We start from the raw sequence: 17,602 nt of genomic DNA on the forward strand, positions 1-17,602 counted from the left end.
GTGTGCTGCATGCTTCTCAGTGTGTGTCACTAAGTGAATGTCGCCACCACAGTATATGTCATACTTTCTAAAGTGCTTTAAACCTTAATGTGATGAAAAGGGTTCAAACTGTACGGGGTGGCAAGTGTAAAAAAAAACTTGGTCACTGTTTCATATTTATGTTTGAACATTTAGCTCACTTTCCTCACATTTAGCTCATTTTTATTTAATTTGAGAATGTATGTAAGACAGAATGTTAAAAATGCATGAAAAATGAATCTAAATGTTGAATCTAAATTTAAATATTGAATCAAAATTATATAGGTTTGGATTCACATTTAGCTTTAACATTTTGATTTATATAAAAAATTTAGATTTAACATTTACACTTACATTTTACATTTAGATTTTACATTTTGATTTATATTAAATATTTACATTTACATTTAACGTTCACACTTAGATTTAACATTTAGATTTATGAAAAGTAAATGTAAAATCTAAATCTAAATGTTGAATCAAATTTATTTAGATTTAATTTAACATTTAGATTTAATATAAACATTGAGATTTATTATAAACATTTAGATTTATTTAAAACTTTTAGATTTCCATTTAACATTTCCATTTAGATTTAACATTTATATTTATGAAAAATAAATGTAAAATCTAAATCTAAATGTTGAATCAATTGTTTAGATTTATTTTTAACATTTTGATTTATATTAAACATATACATTTTCGTTTAACATTTACACTTAGACTTAACATTTCTATTTAACGTTTGAATTTTTGAAAAATAAATCTAAAGGTAAATGTAAAATGTTAAATCTAAATGTTGAATCAAATTTATTTAGATTTAAAATTTAGATTTTTACTAAACATATTGGTTCACATTTAACATTTACACTTAGATTTAACATTTATATATAGCATTTATATTAGAAAATACATCTAAATTTAAAATCGAAATGTCGAATCAAATTTATTTAGATTTAGATTCAACAATTTAAATTAAACATTTAGATTTACATGTGACATTTACACTTAGATTTAATATTTAACATTTATATTTATGAAAAAGAAATCTAAATGTTGAATCTAAATCTTAATGTAAATGTTAAATCTAAATGTAAATGATAAATCTAAACATTGTTAAATCAGTCACCAAGTGTAAAGCAAATGTTTCAGTAAATTAGGCAAAGTGGGCAGGTCATCGCCTGTCAATCATGAGGCGCCGCCCACCCCACTGACTGCGGCTCAATGAGTGAGTCGAGAGGAAAAGTGAGACATAGCGGATTCGCTCCAAACTGATGAACTCTAAAGAGCGGTACTGACTGGTGATAGTGGTGTATCAGCTGAGGGAATGTGTGGACAACTACTGCCCTCACACAGTTTAACAGACGTAGATTCACTGAGAGTACCAGCATGCTGTATGTACTCACTTTAACCAGTGACGGAGACACAGAGGATGCAAAAAACCTTGGAGGGTGGGGTGTGTGCAGTTCAAGTGTTTTTCATCAACAAAGATTTGTTACACATTTTTCATATCGTATTGTGAGTATTTTGTCTTTCATAATGTGAGTTAACTATTTTCTTGTGCATTCTTCTGTGAAATGGTTTTTTAATAACAAAGTGGAAACAATTCCTTCCTGACCACAGAAACAAATCCTTATTTAGTTTCACTTTGGCTGAAGGGAAGTCGCATCTTTCGCTCTCCCACAGTTGCTCGACATGTTAGACATCAAAGAAATCCCTTTGAGATCACAAACATGCGGCACGCCCGACTCTGATATTCATTAAAAAGTGTTTTTTTGTCATCCAAGGTCTTTGTCGAAGAAACAGAGAAGCAGGAAACAATGTAACGGGGCCGAGGAAGTCTGGAGGTTCTACATTCCATAAAGTCTCAAAATGCATGTTTCCGTTCATTACCAAAAGTGCTTCATGAAACAATCTGCTACAACATTGTGTATAAACAAGGCAGGTGTGAGGCATATGCAGAAGTTTTCCCAAATTCATTAAAAAAAAAATAAAATTCTTAATATACAAATATTGTAAGTGCCAAAAACAGTCACTAGGAAATTATAAAAACGGTGATATAAAATTCAAAGGTTAACAAAATGAAATGATTATTTTTTTATTTTTTATTTTTTTTCACTTGTCTGCACATGCTGTCAAAGGTCAACACTACAAGAAGTGCAATCATTATGAGACAACAATGCATGTTTTGTTATTGCAATGAAATAAATTGATTTATTTTATTGCTTAATTGCGACCATCACCAGCCCTCCCTAAGGAAGGGTAAGAAACATTTTATTATAGTGAGGGTATAAAAAGGGAGAGCAGTGTTACACCTAGGTGGAGGGGGAGGGGAAAGGGAGCAGGGGGAGAGACTCAAGGCAGGAAATAGAAAGGGTGGGGAAGAATAGATTATTTTACAGTGAGAGTGAGATGTGAAGTTGTAGTAGAATATATTGTACTTATTATGTTGTGTAATCAAGTGTGAAGCTCAGCTATAAAGGTGGTGGCTGTGGACAGAGGGAATAAGTGAGTGGTAGTACCTAAAGCAGGTATTTGAGATCAACGTGTCTAAAGTTAAGTCCAGTATGAGTTTTATCCCACATCCCAAGGCGTGCCAGTAGACCAGTATATGTGCAAAAACCGCTACTGAAAACCCAGGAGCCGCCCCGGGCCCGCAGATGCAGCAATGACAGCAGAAAGAGTGGGGGCCAAGGAGCCCCAGACCGCCCCCCACGGCCGAGCAGCCCCCCCAGACGCCCCTAAGATCCCAGGCCGAGAAGCAGCCGCCGTCCCCCACACACACATCTGAGAAAGCCCCCTCAACCCCAAGGCCCCCCGCCAGACATTTTCCCCTGAAAAAAACAAAAACCTAAAGCCATAATCTGAAAAAGATAAAAATTGAAAACAAACTTTGAAGTTTTTTTTAACAAGTCTGTGTTTTTATCTCTCGGTTCATCCTGAGAAGTCGTTGGTTACGTTCAGACTGCAGACAAACGCAGCCCAAATCTGACATTTTCACATGTTCCTAAATCTGATACCCATCTGATATTTAGCATAAATCTGATATACACACATCTGATAAACGTCACTATTCTGCGTCATATAGGAGGAGTGGTGGGAAATAAAATAACAGCTATAGTGAGTGAGGTCTAAAGTGTGCGTTATGACCTACGGTGTGAACAAAGCCAATGAGGCTTTTTTTTTTTTTTTTTAAATCCCATCATTGAATTGATGAGTTGATAGATTGTGGATTGGTTTATAGCAGCTCTGATCCAAACTGAAGGACTTTTCCACGACTCGCTGCTGTTTGCACCTTATAAGGACACAGAGCTTAAAAGCGTGTGTCTGAGGCACTGAGCACTGAGTCTTTGTTGATAGAAAGCTTTGGGTGAGCTGGTGGAAATGTTCTCTTTAATATTCCAAAGCGAGTTAGGAGAAGGAGAAGGTATTGTGTAGTCATTCCCTGCTGCTTTATGATGCTTAACTCTTCTTTGTGGCCCTCCGGTCTTCTTCTGTGGTTGTTTTGGTCCTGACTTTGATTCCCTCTGATGTCCTGGCCGTGATCTGTGTCACCCCAACACTCACGCGCTAATAAACAACAAGCGTTATAAAGGGAGGAAAACTGCTCTCTGTGCGTGTGAGAGTTCAATATCGCTACGATGTCCCAAGGCCATGGTTTAGTTTCCGTTGTAAATGTAACAGGGTAAATTCAGTTGCTGCAGACTGAGGCGTCTGCTCGCTGAAAAACACTCCCACAATGTGAGGCCTACAGTGTCAGACGGTCTGTTTCTCAGATTATCTGTGTGTAAGCGCTCACTGTAAAAAAAACAAAAAAAAACACGCAGTTTCTTCCAGTAGAGATCATGAACTGAGCTGTAGAAACCGATCTTTAACTTTAACTCGCTGTTGCAACAGAACAGTTGTTTGATTTGTTTGCAGTCTGAACAAAGACTCCGTGGAGACCAGAGACGTATAAAGAGAGACAAGAGAGAAATTTGTTCCCGGAAGTTATTGGCAGGCCGTTCAAATCTATTGATTCCTAGTGACATAACTGGGATTTTCGGTAATTTGTCATCAATTACTGCATTGATTAACAATATTTATACAGTACACTGTCATATATATATATATATATATATATATATATGTTTATGTAGTTCCATAAATAGTTTTTTTCCCAATGTAAATTTGTATTAATAATTAGTGTAAACAGCTTACCTGCTTTTTTGACATAGGCCAACATTAATTTGGTTTAAAAAATGTGTATTTTATACAGGATTTATTGCTTTGATTTTTTTTTCATTTTCTTTTAAAAAAAAAAGGGGGTCATTAAGAAACGCCACATCCAGACAGGACACATTGAAAACATATTTATAATGTTCATACATACAGTATATAAAAATAGATTTTTTACTATGCACTTATGTACCATAATAAATAAATTAATTAAATAAATGTCTAACAAAGTCAGAAAGAAGATTTTTTTTTTTTTTTTTTTGGCTTTTAAGAGCGTGTCACTCAAGAACCAATGCATGTATGTGAATATGTGAATCATTAGTGAAGGGCTGGCATATCCACCAGATAGAATGTATAGCAGATCTTTTTATATATTCTGAGAGAGTAGGTGGAGCTTATTACTATACCACATTTCAGTTTCCTATGTGTTGGAGTTCCTGAAATATTGGAAGCTGAAAATGGATGAAAAATAAGGATGTGCACAAAATTGTCACATTAAATAGTTTGATGATCTCCCTCTGTCTTAAAAGAGAAAAGGAAATCTATTAAGGCAAGGCAAGGCAAATTTATTTGTATAGCGCATTTCATACTCAAGGCAACTCGATGTGCTTTACATGATCAAACATTCAATTGTTTAAAATCAATAAGAACATTTAAAATCATCAGTAAAATCAATTAAAATCATCAGTAAAATCATCATTACATCAACAACATGACTAAAAATCTCTCTCTCAATCATATGCAGTAGAGAAAAAAAGTGCCTTTAACTTTGATTTAAAAATGTTCACATGTGATGCTGACTTCAGCTCCGCTGGCAGTTTGTTCCACTTCTTTGCAGCATAACAACTAAAAGCAGCATCACCATGTTTACTGTGAGCTCTGGGCTCCACTATCTGACCTGTGTTCATAGATCTGAGAGACCTGCTGGGTTCATACCTGACTAACATGTCACTGATGTATTCTGGACCAAACCCATTCACAGATTTATAACCAGCAGCAGAACTTTAAAGTCTATTCTGAGGCTGACTGGGAGCCAGTGTAAAGACTTTAAAACTGGAGTAATGTGTTCTGACCTCTTTGTTCTGGTTCAGACCTGAGCTGCAGCGTTCTGAACCAGCTGTAGATGTTGATGCTCTTTTGCGGGATTCCTGTCAGAAGACCATTACAATAGTCCAGTCTGCTGGAGATAAAAGCATGGACCAGTTTCTCCTGGTCTTTCTGAGCCATTAAACCTTTCACTCTGGAGATGTTCTTTAGGTGGTAGAAGGCTGTTTTTGTGATAGATTTGATCTGACTGCTGAATGTCAGATCTGAGTCAATCAGAACACCAAGGTTTTTGACTTGGTCTTTAGCTTTTAAAGATCCAGACTCAGATACTTGCTGACAGCAGTCCTCTTTTCCTTGTTACCAAAGACAATCACCTCCATCTTGTCATGGTTTAGTTGAAGGAAGTTTTCACTCATCCAGCAGTTTACTTTTTCTAAACAGTCACACAACACCTCAATGGGACCATAGTCATCTGGGTTCAGTGATAGATATAGTTGTGTGTCATCTGCGTAGCTTTGATAATCAACCTTACAGTTCTGTAAAATTTGTCCTAAAGGAAGCATATGAAGGCTAAACAGAAGAGGTCCAAGAACAGAGCCCTGAGGAACCCCACAGGACATTGGTAATCTGTCAGATTCAAAGTTTCCAATGCTTACAAAATAGCTTCGCTCCTCCAAGTATGACTTAAACCATTGCATTACTTTTCCATTTAGTCCAACCCATGTTTGCAATCTGTGCAACAAAATTGTATGATCTACAGTGTCAAATGCAGCACTTAGATCCAATAGAATGAGAACAGATACTTATTTTGTTGAATGTTAAGAATTGACACAGTTGGTTGAAGACCACCTTCTCAATGATCTTGGCCATGAATGGAAGGTTGCTGATTGGTCTATAGTTAGCCAGTATAGAGGCATCCAGTGTTCTCTTTTTTTAACAAAGGTTTCACAGAAGCTACTTTCAGGGATTTTGGTACGGTGCCTGATTGGAATGAGCAGTTAATTATCTGACACAAATCAGTGACAATTGACTTTACAACAGTTTTAAAGAAGTTTGAGGGTATTGTGTCAAGGCAACACGTTGATGGATTCAGCTGCTGAACAGTCTCCTCTATTGTTTTTGGGTTCACTGTAATAAACTCTAACATTGTAGTTGACTCATCCCTCAGTGGTTGAAGCTGTTCAAGCTTTTTGTGATTTTGCTGGTTTGTTCTGATGTTTGACCTTATTGATTGTATTTTTTCATTGAAATAAACAGCAAATTCATTGCATTTTCCAGCTGACAGTAATTCAGGGGCTATCTGATCTGGGGGGTTGTGAGCTTTTCAATTACAGAAAACAACGTGCGAGAGTTGTTGACATTTTTGGCAATAATTTCAGAAAAGTATTGCTGCCTTGCTTTGAACAAGCCATCATTGAATTTTCGCAGACTTATTTTGTACAGTTCTAGATGAATTTGGAGATTTGTTGATCTCCATTTACGCTCAGCTCATCTACAGTCAGATTTCAAATTCTGCATTATCTCAGTCCTCCTCCAAGGTGTTTTCTGTGTGTTTGGTTTTCTCTTAGTTTTGATTGGAGCCACCACATCTATGACATTACAGACTTTTCTATTATACTCATCTAGAAGATCATCAACTGTCTCAGCACTCAATGTTGGTGTCATTGCTATGGCTTCCATAAACTGTGCACTTGTGTTCTCATTTATGTACCTTTTCTTTAAACACACATAACTAGGGGGAACAGATGTTACAGTCTCTAGGTCAAAAAAGACACAGAAATGATCAGATAGAGCTAAGTCTCTTACATCAACAGCAGAGATATCAACACCTTTAGAGATAACCAGATCCAAAGTGTGACCTTGAGTGTGTGTCGGACCAGTTACATGTTGTGTAAGACCAAAAGTATCCATTAAGCATACAGTTCTTTGGCAGTATTGTCCATGTTATTGTCTACATGAATATTTAAGTCACTTGTTATTATTAAAAAGTTGTATTCAGTGCATACAACTGACAGCAGTTCAGCAAACTCATCCATGAATTCTCCAGAATATTTTGGGGGTCTATAAACGACTAAAAACAGAACTCTTGAATCACCCTTCAGTAAGTATGACATATATTCAAAGGAGATAAAATCCCCAAATATTATTTCTTTGCACTGGAATATTGATTTAAAAATGGCAGCAACTCCACCACCTTTCCTGCAAGTACGACACTTATTTAAATAAATAAAGTCTTGTGGTGCACTTTCATTGAGAATAGTATTACTGATACCATCATTCAACCATGTTTCATTAAGAAATAAAAAGTCCAAGTGATGTGTCAAAATAAAATCATTAATTATTAGTGACTTGTTAACAAGAGATCTAACATTAAGAAGAGCTAATTTTAAAGATTTTACTGGAGACACTGGTGGACTTTTTGGATGACATGTCAATTTTTATCTCTATAAAGCTTTTTGCTATTCTTTAATTTCACAATTTTACCTGTGTTACCTGTCACCACAGGATTTAAAGAAGCTGCATTAACTCCATAGGGCCCTGACTTTTTCTGGTTGTTCCTAAAAATAGAGCTATTGCAGTCCGGACCCAGCACACATCAGACCTGTGTCGCTCTAAGTTGAACACAGCTGGCCTGAGGAGAAGAGTGATCCTGGGCCTGGTATCGTCGAGGAGGGATGGGTGGTGCAGATTGGTTCTTTAGAGGAGATAAGATGGGACCATGGTGGGGTAAAGGGTGGGGTGTCAGTCTTGTGCCAGCCAGAACCAGCTCGTTCATCTGGGCAGTTAAATCCAAGAAGGCAGGGGTAGGAGAGAAGCTGGATGAGGTGGAAGTGGGTGAATTTTGGGGTGAAGCTGGTGGGTCCTGAGATGTGGGGGTTGGGTTGACCTCTTCATTTTGGCGATTTTTATTTCTTGCTGGAAGCTCATTGACTCCATGTTCTTTCCTTGTTGTTTTGTTCTCCGATGGTACATGTTGTCCTCTGTCTTTATCAGAACTGATAGCAGTGTGACTGGTGAAGTAAAACAAGTTGGATGTGAAGAGTTTTACTCCAGCCTTGTTTAGACACAGTCCATCTGCTCTAAAAAGATGACGACGTTCCCAAAAAATAGGAAAATTTTCTATAAAATTTTGTGAAAGGGCAGCACAAGCCGAAGACAGAAATTTATTCAAAGAGTAAATCCTTGAGAATTTCAGATCTCCTTTGCAGACTGGAGGTATCGGGCCACTGATGAACACTTTAGGCTGTAAACAGCTCACAGTTTTTAGCAGATGGGTGAAATCCTGCTTTAACACCTCAGACTCCTCCTTGGCTAAATCATTTAACACAAAATGAATCACAACATTTTTCAAATGTGGGTAATCTGCAACAATATGTAAGATTTTGTCAGCCAGGTCTGATACTGTGTGTTGACCTCATTAGAGCAGATCCTTGGTCATTCAGCAGTGGGGCGAATCGATTACCCAGTTCTACATGAAACTGGGTTTGTGACTTGGTGATACTCCTGCCTTTAGCAGATGTCCACTTTTGTGCCTGGACAGACAAGGGAGTTGATGTTGAGGCTGCAGTCTGCGAAGCCAGTGCAGGCCTGTCCGTCTCATTATTGATATCAGGGCGCTTTGCTCGGCCCGTTAGCCTTTGAAGTGGATATGACTTTTTCTTAGGCTTAGCTCCCAGAGTATTCCAAGGAGGACTCGCACCTGTTGGCTTATCAACGGGACAGGATCCTCCCTAGGCCTGATAGCTTTGTTAGCACGGGCTGGTAGCGAGTTAGCTTTATCCACTCCGCTGTTTTGAAACAGCGGCACAGTCGTATCATTATCATATCCACAGTGTCCATTAACCTCAATGTTTACTTGTATTCCTCGTACTGTAGTCTCCAGTTCAGTAATCTTTTGGAGAAGACTGCTGTATTCTGTTGTGGAAAGAGCCATTCTTCTGCTAGTTAGCTTGCTACTTAGCTTTCCAGTTGAGCCAGCAAATAAAAAAGCAGTGGATGATTAGATTTATGGGTTTATTTGTGACTCTTCCTCGTGGGCATCTGTCATTGTCTGTTCATGTGAAACCTGCCTTTTTTTCCTGGAGGGCTGCAGTCCTGCAGAGTTTTGATGTTTTCCACCTCCTACATGGCTGAATGTGATAAAGATCATTTCTTCTACTGAATAAACTCATAATTGTTCCTCTCTGTGTGTGGAGCTCTTGTTATTATCTCTAGTTAATATTTGGTAACATCACGCTGGTCTTTGGCGTCCGCCTGGCCGTCTCTCTGCCACTGTGGGACAGACGTCCTCCATGGTCGCGCTGAATGAGCTCATTGTCGGCTGGTGGAGAGTGCAGGTGCACCTCTTCTTTTTCACCTTCGACCCCCGGCCCTCGACCCCACAAAGCCCTTTGTGAACTCTATTTACTGGAGACTCCAATGAAACTGCAGTCCATTACCAAACATCTCCTCTCTCCCTTTCTCTCCCCATTTTCTACTTCTTTCAAGAAACCAATTAGCAACAATGCAAGTAGGTTAGACTCTCTATTCAGAGTGGGCATTGTTTAACACAATACCAGGAAGCATTGTGAGCAAAAAATTAGTGGCAATGGGGCAGTGTAGAGTGTCACTGACATTGTTGGGAGCCGCACAAGGCTGGGTTTGTTCCCAAAGTGGGAGTCGGACGATAGCGAGGGTTCCCAGGTGCTGAATTAGAATTAGCCCAAACTTTAGAAACGCTTATCAGCAGCCGTATGAGGCTCAGGATACGAGAATGTGTCCCCGCGAGGAGGGCGTGGCCTTTCCTCCGGGTGTAGATGTTTATGTTGGAGGTAATCCGACCTGCGGTGGATTGTGTTAGGGTGCATTCTTGTACATGTACAGTTGAGTGAGTGCGTTAGCTGTAGTGCGTGAGCGCGCCTCGGGTTACCTGTGTTTTAAACGCATCCGATCGGGCTTCGCATGCAGACAAAGTGAAAAGCTGTGAAAGAGGAGGGAGGTGTCGGCTCAGAGTCTTCCCTCGACCTTTTCACCCTGGGGTCAGGTTCCCGGGTCATTAACCCATGCTAATGCTAACAGCAGGTTGGTCGCCACGTGAGAGCCGCTCCACCTGCTGTGTGACTGCGCAGTGTAAGGTCACGACTAGCAGGTCAAGGGTTCAGCCATCATTGTTATCCATTCTCCACCCCCCCCCATCAGGCAGCATGACATCATTGCAAACGCTACCGGGGAACGAGGAGGAGGAGGAGAACGGGCTGACAGCTGACACAGGCCTGAACGCTCACCGTTGGTTTCATCACTTCATCCATCATCAGGTTCAGCATCCAACATTTGGGCTGGAAAAAAAAATCTGCTTCCTGCAGATGTTTTAGGAGCACATGTGGAACTGATAAGTGTTAACAGCTGAAGGATGTACCGTACTCACCCCTGGAGCGTGTTCGCTTTGATCCGCATCACGCCACAGGCCCAGCTCACAAGATGGGATTATTAGGTTAGCTGGATAATTTAACCCAGTTACAACCAGATGAGCTATTTTTACTTCAGAATATCTGAGGAGGCTTTGTGGAGGATTCTGAAAACTTCATGTCCAGCATTTCTTCAATGTTTAAGCCTGTCCCAGGACCCTTTTACATTCCGCTTGCAATGCATCATGGGGTGGTTGACTATGACTAGTGTGCCCACCATGCGTACTTCAAAAATGTCCCCATATAGTATACATCCTGGTATTTCTCGCATACTCAATCTTTCAATACTTTCTATTGTGAAAGCACTACATATACATACGTCAGAATGAGTGAGTGGTACGTTAGGATGACATTTACAACACAGTCAGTTGTTGTAATTGTAGCTACTGGAGACGATAATGTTTTATGAGATAAAGACACACATTAGGCTTCATAGATCAATCAATCAAAGATCATTTGCTCAAAAGAAAATGTGTAAAAGGTAGAAAATGCTGCAGAGAGGGTTTTGTTTTTATTTCCACTGTCAATTAAACAAATTATTGACAGTCTGTAATGTTTGGTTTATTATTTTTATTATTATTAATTATTTGGAGGGTCACTTGTCCCCCACTTTTAGTCCAATTTTATTCCAACCTTTAGAATATTTCAGATATTTTGGATGTTATCCACAAACATTTTCAGCTGTGTCGCTCCACCATCCCACGTTTAGAAGGAGACTAAAAAGGTGGTGCTCACAGCCTCTACTTATACCTTTGCTGTTACCATGGCAACGCCCCCTCATGCTGAGCATCTTCAAAGGCAAATAGGAGAGTTAGTTTGTCAGCATTTTCTCTGTAAATGCAGTTTGTCTAGTTTCCTGTGTTGTGGTCTCAGGAGTGGATTCACTAAAGGATTAGTGATATTGAAACGTGTGGAAATGTCTCTCCACGGACAATACAACACGTAGAAATCGCTCATTTAAATAAGGGCGCTCTGCACCAGTTCTTCACGTGCACTAATCATTGCTGCAATCTTAGTGATTCCGCGCAGCAGGAGAGAAAACTGTGTCACTAAAGGATTTAGGGAAGCAACTGATTTACCACCCTTTATTTCAGATCTTAATGAATCTGCCCCTCAGTCTACAAAAAGGAGACATTTTTTTACATTTTGTCATTTTGTGTGGTTTTAGAGTCATTTAGTTAATTTAGTTTTGTCTGTTTTTGCATTAATTTTGTGATTTTTCCGGCTGTCGTTTTGTGTGTCTTTAGATTTTGCGTATTTTTGTTGTCATTTTGTGTGTTTTGTCATTTTATATGGTTTTGGAGTCATTTAAGTCATTTTTGTTTTTTGTTTTTTTTGTGTGGTTTTATTTGCATTGCTTTTTCTAGTTTTTTCACATTGTAGTTTATCTTTTGTTGCAGTTGTGTTGTTATTATTGTGTTTTTCTGTCACTGTGTCTGTGTTTGTGTTGTTTTGAGGGTCGTGTGTGGCTCGCTGGCCAACAGTTGCTCATGTGATTAATTCCTGATAAATGTTGATCAAAACTACCTTTGCTGTTACCTGTAATTGTTACCATGGCAACGCTACCTGTTGCATAAGCGAGCCCCCTCATACTGAGCATCTTCAAAGACAAATGGGAGAATTTGTCTGATAGTATTTTCACTGTAATTTTCTTGTTAATCTTTATGGTTTCTGTTCCACGAGCTACTGAGAACATTGCTGTATTTGGTCGCTGTAGCTAAATATTGCGTCTTCTCTTTGAACGCACCGCTTGCGTTGTTTGACCAGGTTCTTTTTATAAATGCTAACAATAAACTAGAAAAGCACTCTGAGAGGGCAGACCTCCACCAAGTGATTTATTAAACCACAGTATTTTATTTAAATGGTGCCACATTCATTCTTTTTAAGATTTTTCACAAATACATGCACACAATGCACTTCCCCACCACTACGACATTACCCATAAGCCACCACACTTAAAGGAGCAGACTCAGGCACAGCTCACATCCACCCAAATCCGTGTACCCTTCTTTCTTTGGTTATTTTGTTTCAAAACCACATTACCTAGTATGAACCACCACTAAATGTGGAGTGAAAGATTATTCTGTAAAGCAACTTTGAGTATTTATGATAAAGCGCTGTATAAAATTGATGCATTATTATTAATACATAAATAAATCAAAACCAACTATTTCTATAAAACTATTTTAGGTCAAAGAAACCTGAGTTCTCTGTTCAGAGATAATATTCAGTGAAGTTGTATGAGTTTAGGACCACTCTCGGCCATCTGAACGCTCGCTGAATCAGCAAAAAATGAGTCATCGCATTTCATTGGTGATGCAATGGCATGAGAGCCGTCGCGGACCCTCGAGCACCCGCACATACGCACACATAATCCCTCCCTCATTAGGTGTATTGTGGGGATGCTGATGTAATGCAAGTTAATCTGTTGGCCTCTGGTTGGCTCAGTGGCCCAGTGGGGGCTCTTTGTGTGGGACATTACACCCGGCCCCGCCCCCTGGAGACAGGTTCATTAAGACTGACGCTGATACCCAAGTAGCCAGACCTTTTGTCCAGTGTGTGTGTGTGAAAATGTGTTTCGGGCAGTCATGCTAAATGAGAATGCAAAGGAGAGCAGTGCTATAAAGCCACTGGTTTCTCAGCATGTGTCGCACTGCACGTAGTCCTAAAACTGTGATACACAATAGTGTGTGTGTGTGTGTGTGTGTGTGTGTGTGTGTGTGTGTGTGTGTGTGAGAGAGAGATAGGGTAGTGTGAGGCTGCTGGGCGATATGGACCAAAATTCATATTTCTATTTTTTTTCTTTTTCTCAAAATGATGATATACAATATAAATCTCGATAATTTTAAATGAAAAAAAGTCTTAAAGGGGACATATCATGGTTTTAAATCCTTCCTTTTTAGACATAAATCATACAGTTGTGGTCTATATAAAGCGGAACTACACTGCTTGGGTCTGAAGTCCTCATTATTATAGCTCCACCCCTTTTCTACCCCTTTTCTGATGTGCTTCTAAGAGCAACTCGTTTTGGTGCGGTCTCCTTAAATGCAAATGAGACACTTCATACCCCGCCCCCTCTCCAGGTTCAACTCCACCCTGCTCGGCCATTTTTGTAGTTTGATAGAAGAGATATGGCTATGTAGCGGCGTAGAAAATGTTTATTCAAACGTTATTTACACAATGTCAACAACAGAAGACTTGTAGTCATCATTAAAGTGCTTCCTTCACGCACACAAAAATGACCTTACCCACAGATGTGGGTACATTTCCGTGAAAAATAAAACTCAACCAGGCACTTTGAAAAGGTTCTGATGCTGGGAGACGTTGTAATGAAGCGTGTGGGTTACTACATCCAACAACCAAACATTTTGACTTCTCCTCTCGTAACTTCTGCATCCTGGAGCTTGGACTACAAAATAAAAGCGAGAAATAAAAATGGCGGATTGCTCGAAATGTTGGGCCTGGAGTCGATGTACTAATTTGGCAGTTCTGCTGACGTTATTGTTCAAAAAACGTAATAGAGAATCGAAAAATCAAAACAGATTGAAAAATATGACCAAAACAGAATATAAAGATATCAACGGAGCACCTGAAGAGATTAATTTGAACTTTTCTGTACTTCTAAACAATCTAAATATACAACAAAATGCATTTAAGGGCTAAAAAAGTGGATTTAGCATCATATGTCCCCTTTAATTTATTACAGCACAGACGTATTTCTATTCAGGTAGTCATCCTCAAGTTATCTCACACACACTGGAATGGGAGCACATTGTTTGACTGTAATAGGTTCCTGCTGATGCTGTCACATCACGATAGTGATAGTTCTGGGGCCAAATACTGAGCAGTTTGATCTCAAGTGGGCCACAGATTTTGTGCAGGAAAACAAGTAGTTTCACCGTCATTGTTCCCTAGTTTGCACTTCTACGTATATATGAAATACAAAATGTGTAAGAAACCGACAATATCCAAGCCTTAAGTGACAGATATCAGTCCCAACTGGATCTTCACTTTAAATTTCCTAGATTTTGTGACCAATTTCCATTTTTTAGGAATGTTATGAAGTATTGTAGTGCTTTAGAGCAAGGGTTCTCAACCTTGGAGTCGCGAGAATCTGGGAATCTGGGTTGCCAGATGCCTTCAAGAAACTAAGAATATTTATTGAACAATTTGAGTGCATTTTTGCATATTTTTACGCTTTTTCTGGAACTACACCAAACTTTCCATATTTTAACCTTTTTTCATCACTAGTTCTTCCCATATTTTTGCTCTTTTTTATGCATTTTTGCTACATTACTCCCATTTCTGCCACTTCATCAAATTGCAATGCCATTTTCTGCACTTATAATCTCTTTCCACCACTTTTACACCTAATGTCACATATGTTGACCCATTATTGTCACTTTTAACCTCTTTTCAACATATTTCATGCTTATTTTTGCCAATTGAACCACATTCACAATTTGTCATAACCATTATCTGCCAGTTTAAATATTTTCATGCCACTTTTAAGCAAATATTGACACTTTGAAGCATTTTTACCACTTTACCAGATGAATAAATAACAGAGTCATAGAACAATGGACCATCATTTTACTGACTTTATGGATGGACCCCAAAAATCTCTCCCCTTTGTTCCCCTTATAGATGGTCCTGTCTCCACATGACAGTTCTTCAATGTTTATGTTTGTGTTCAACCACCTTCAGGTACAGTGGGGGTCCCCGGTCTCTGGAACCTTTATTTTGGGGGTCGTGGGCTGAAAACATTGAGAACCCCTGCTGACACAGAGCGCACTACACAGCAGTAACGTTTGGAATCGTATTTCCTTTCCAACCATTAAAATTATTTTACTAGTTACTTGCTAGGCTTTGGATAAATTCTCCTAAACTTCGTCTCACACTAATTGTTTTCCTTCATTTTGCTGATTCGACACTAACCACATTTGTAGCAACTGCAAAGCGTCCGAACCGAATGAAGAGAAAATCCTGCAGGCTGTGAATGTTCAAGCCTTGACAAATTGAAAATAGGAGAGGACTGTTTGTCGGTCACTGTGGTCTCGGCGTGTGTGAGACGGAGTGTGTGTGTGTTTGCCAGCGGCGCGCTAAGCATGGCGCTTTAAATAGCTAACTCAAACAAATGGAGAGGAGCCCTCGGATCACAGGGACTCTGTGAGGGAGGCATTCCCAGCCCTCCTGGGACAGTAATGCTGGGAATGTGGTGCGGGGAAAGCCAGCGGCCGATCAGGTGATGCGGCAGAGCAGAAGTGCATCCAAAGGTCCAGCCGGGTGAACAAGATGGTGGCAGTGAGTGACTCCGCATAAAAGTTGAGGAGGAAAAGCGAGGCACAGGCCGTAATAAGGGACCAGGACCCCCCCCCTCCAGAACCAGACGTTTCCATCCACTCTTCCACACTTTGCCTCTTTTTTTCTTTTTACATTGTGTTAAATTTAGATTTTTTTCTCATCCTTTTTACCTTTTGACCACCAACAGCCCCCCCTCCAGTTCACATTAAATCACCAGAAGTGGACCATCAAAGATTAAAGAGACGTTCCACATTTAGACGTTGACCCCCGGCTTTGGACCCCATTATATCCCATTAACCATGGTTTGAACACCTCAGCCAACATGAGTTTTATTGCAGAGTCATGGTTGTATTTTTTTCAAGTCATTGTTTTTGTATTATTGCCATGTCACAGTTTGAGTATGAGTTTGAGTATTGTTGCAGACATGTATTTTTGTCAAGTCATTGTTTTTGTATTATTGCCATGTCATGGTTTGAGTATGGTTGCTAAGTCACAGTTTGAGTATTGTTGCTTGGTCACAGCTTGAGTGTTATGGCAGAGTCATGTTTGAGTATTGATTAATAATGATTTGAGAACTGCTAATGGGTAAGTTTTGAGTATTGTTTAGTCATGGTTTGATATTTGAGTGTTTTTGGAGAGTCATGTTTGAGTAATGATTTGATAACTGTTACTGGATAACAGCTGGATTATTTTTGCAGAGTCATGTTTGAGTTTTGATTAGTAATGGTTTATAGTTTAAATATTGTTGCTTAGTCATGGCTTGATATTTGCTCCATAGGAACAGCTTGAATGTTTTTGCAATCATGTTTGAGTAATGATTCTAATGTTCTGAGAACTGCGTCTAGGTACGTTTTAGCATTGTTCCTTAGTCATGGTTTGAGTAATGCTGCTAAATTATAGTTTGAGTATTGTTGCTAAGTCATGGTTTGAGTATTGTTGCTTACTCATGGTTTGATGACTGCTGCATGGTAACAGCTTGAGTGTTTTTGCAGAGTCATGTTTGAGTAATGATTTGAGAACTGCTAATGGGTAACAGTTTGAGTATTGTTGCTTACTCATGGTTTGAGTAATGCTGCTAATTCACAGTTTAAGTATTGTTGCTGTGGCAAAATTGCGGCGGCAGGTGACTCGAGAAGAAAAAAGAAAAGTGAGGCTCTATCAGGCCCTGAGAAGGAACCAGGACCTCCCCTTTAGAACCAGACGTTTCTCATCCACTCGTCCAAACTTTGCCTTTTTTTTTTTACACACTGTGTTAAATTTCTATTCTTTCGCGTCCTTTTTACCTTTTGACGACTTCTTTGTGTGCAGGCTGTGGGAAAGTTTCCCGTAATGGTGAGGTCATCCACCACCGACAGCCCCCCCAACCCCCCCCACCCCACAGACACACACACACACCCCACTCTGTCCCTCCATGTCCCACTTCCAGCTCCTCAGACTGGGAACCATGAACAGGTTCTCCATTCACAGCTGGTATCTGCTGATCTGGTCCAGACAGAAGCTCATCATCAGTCCATCAGGAGGTACCTGGAGAGTCCATTTAAACCATTCAAACCACTCTTTCTCTCATTATG

Source organism: Gouania willdenowi, chromosome 4 (genome assembly GCF_900634775.1).
Source record: "Gouania willdenowi chromosome 4, fGouWil2.1, whole genome shotgun sequence".
NCBI classification, from domain to species: Eukaryota; Metazoa; Chordata; class Actinopteri; order Blenniiformes; family Gobiesocidae; genus Gouania; species Gouania willdenowi.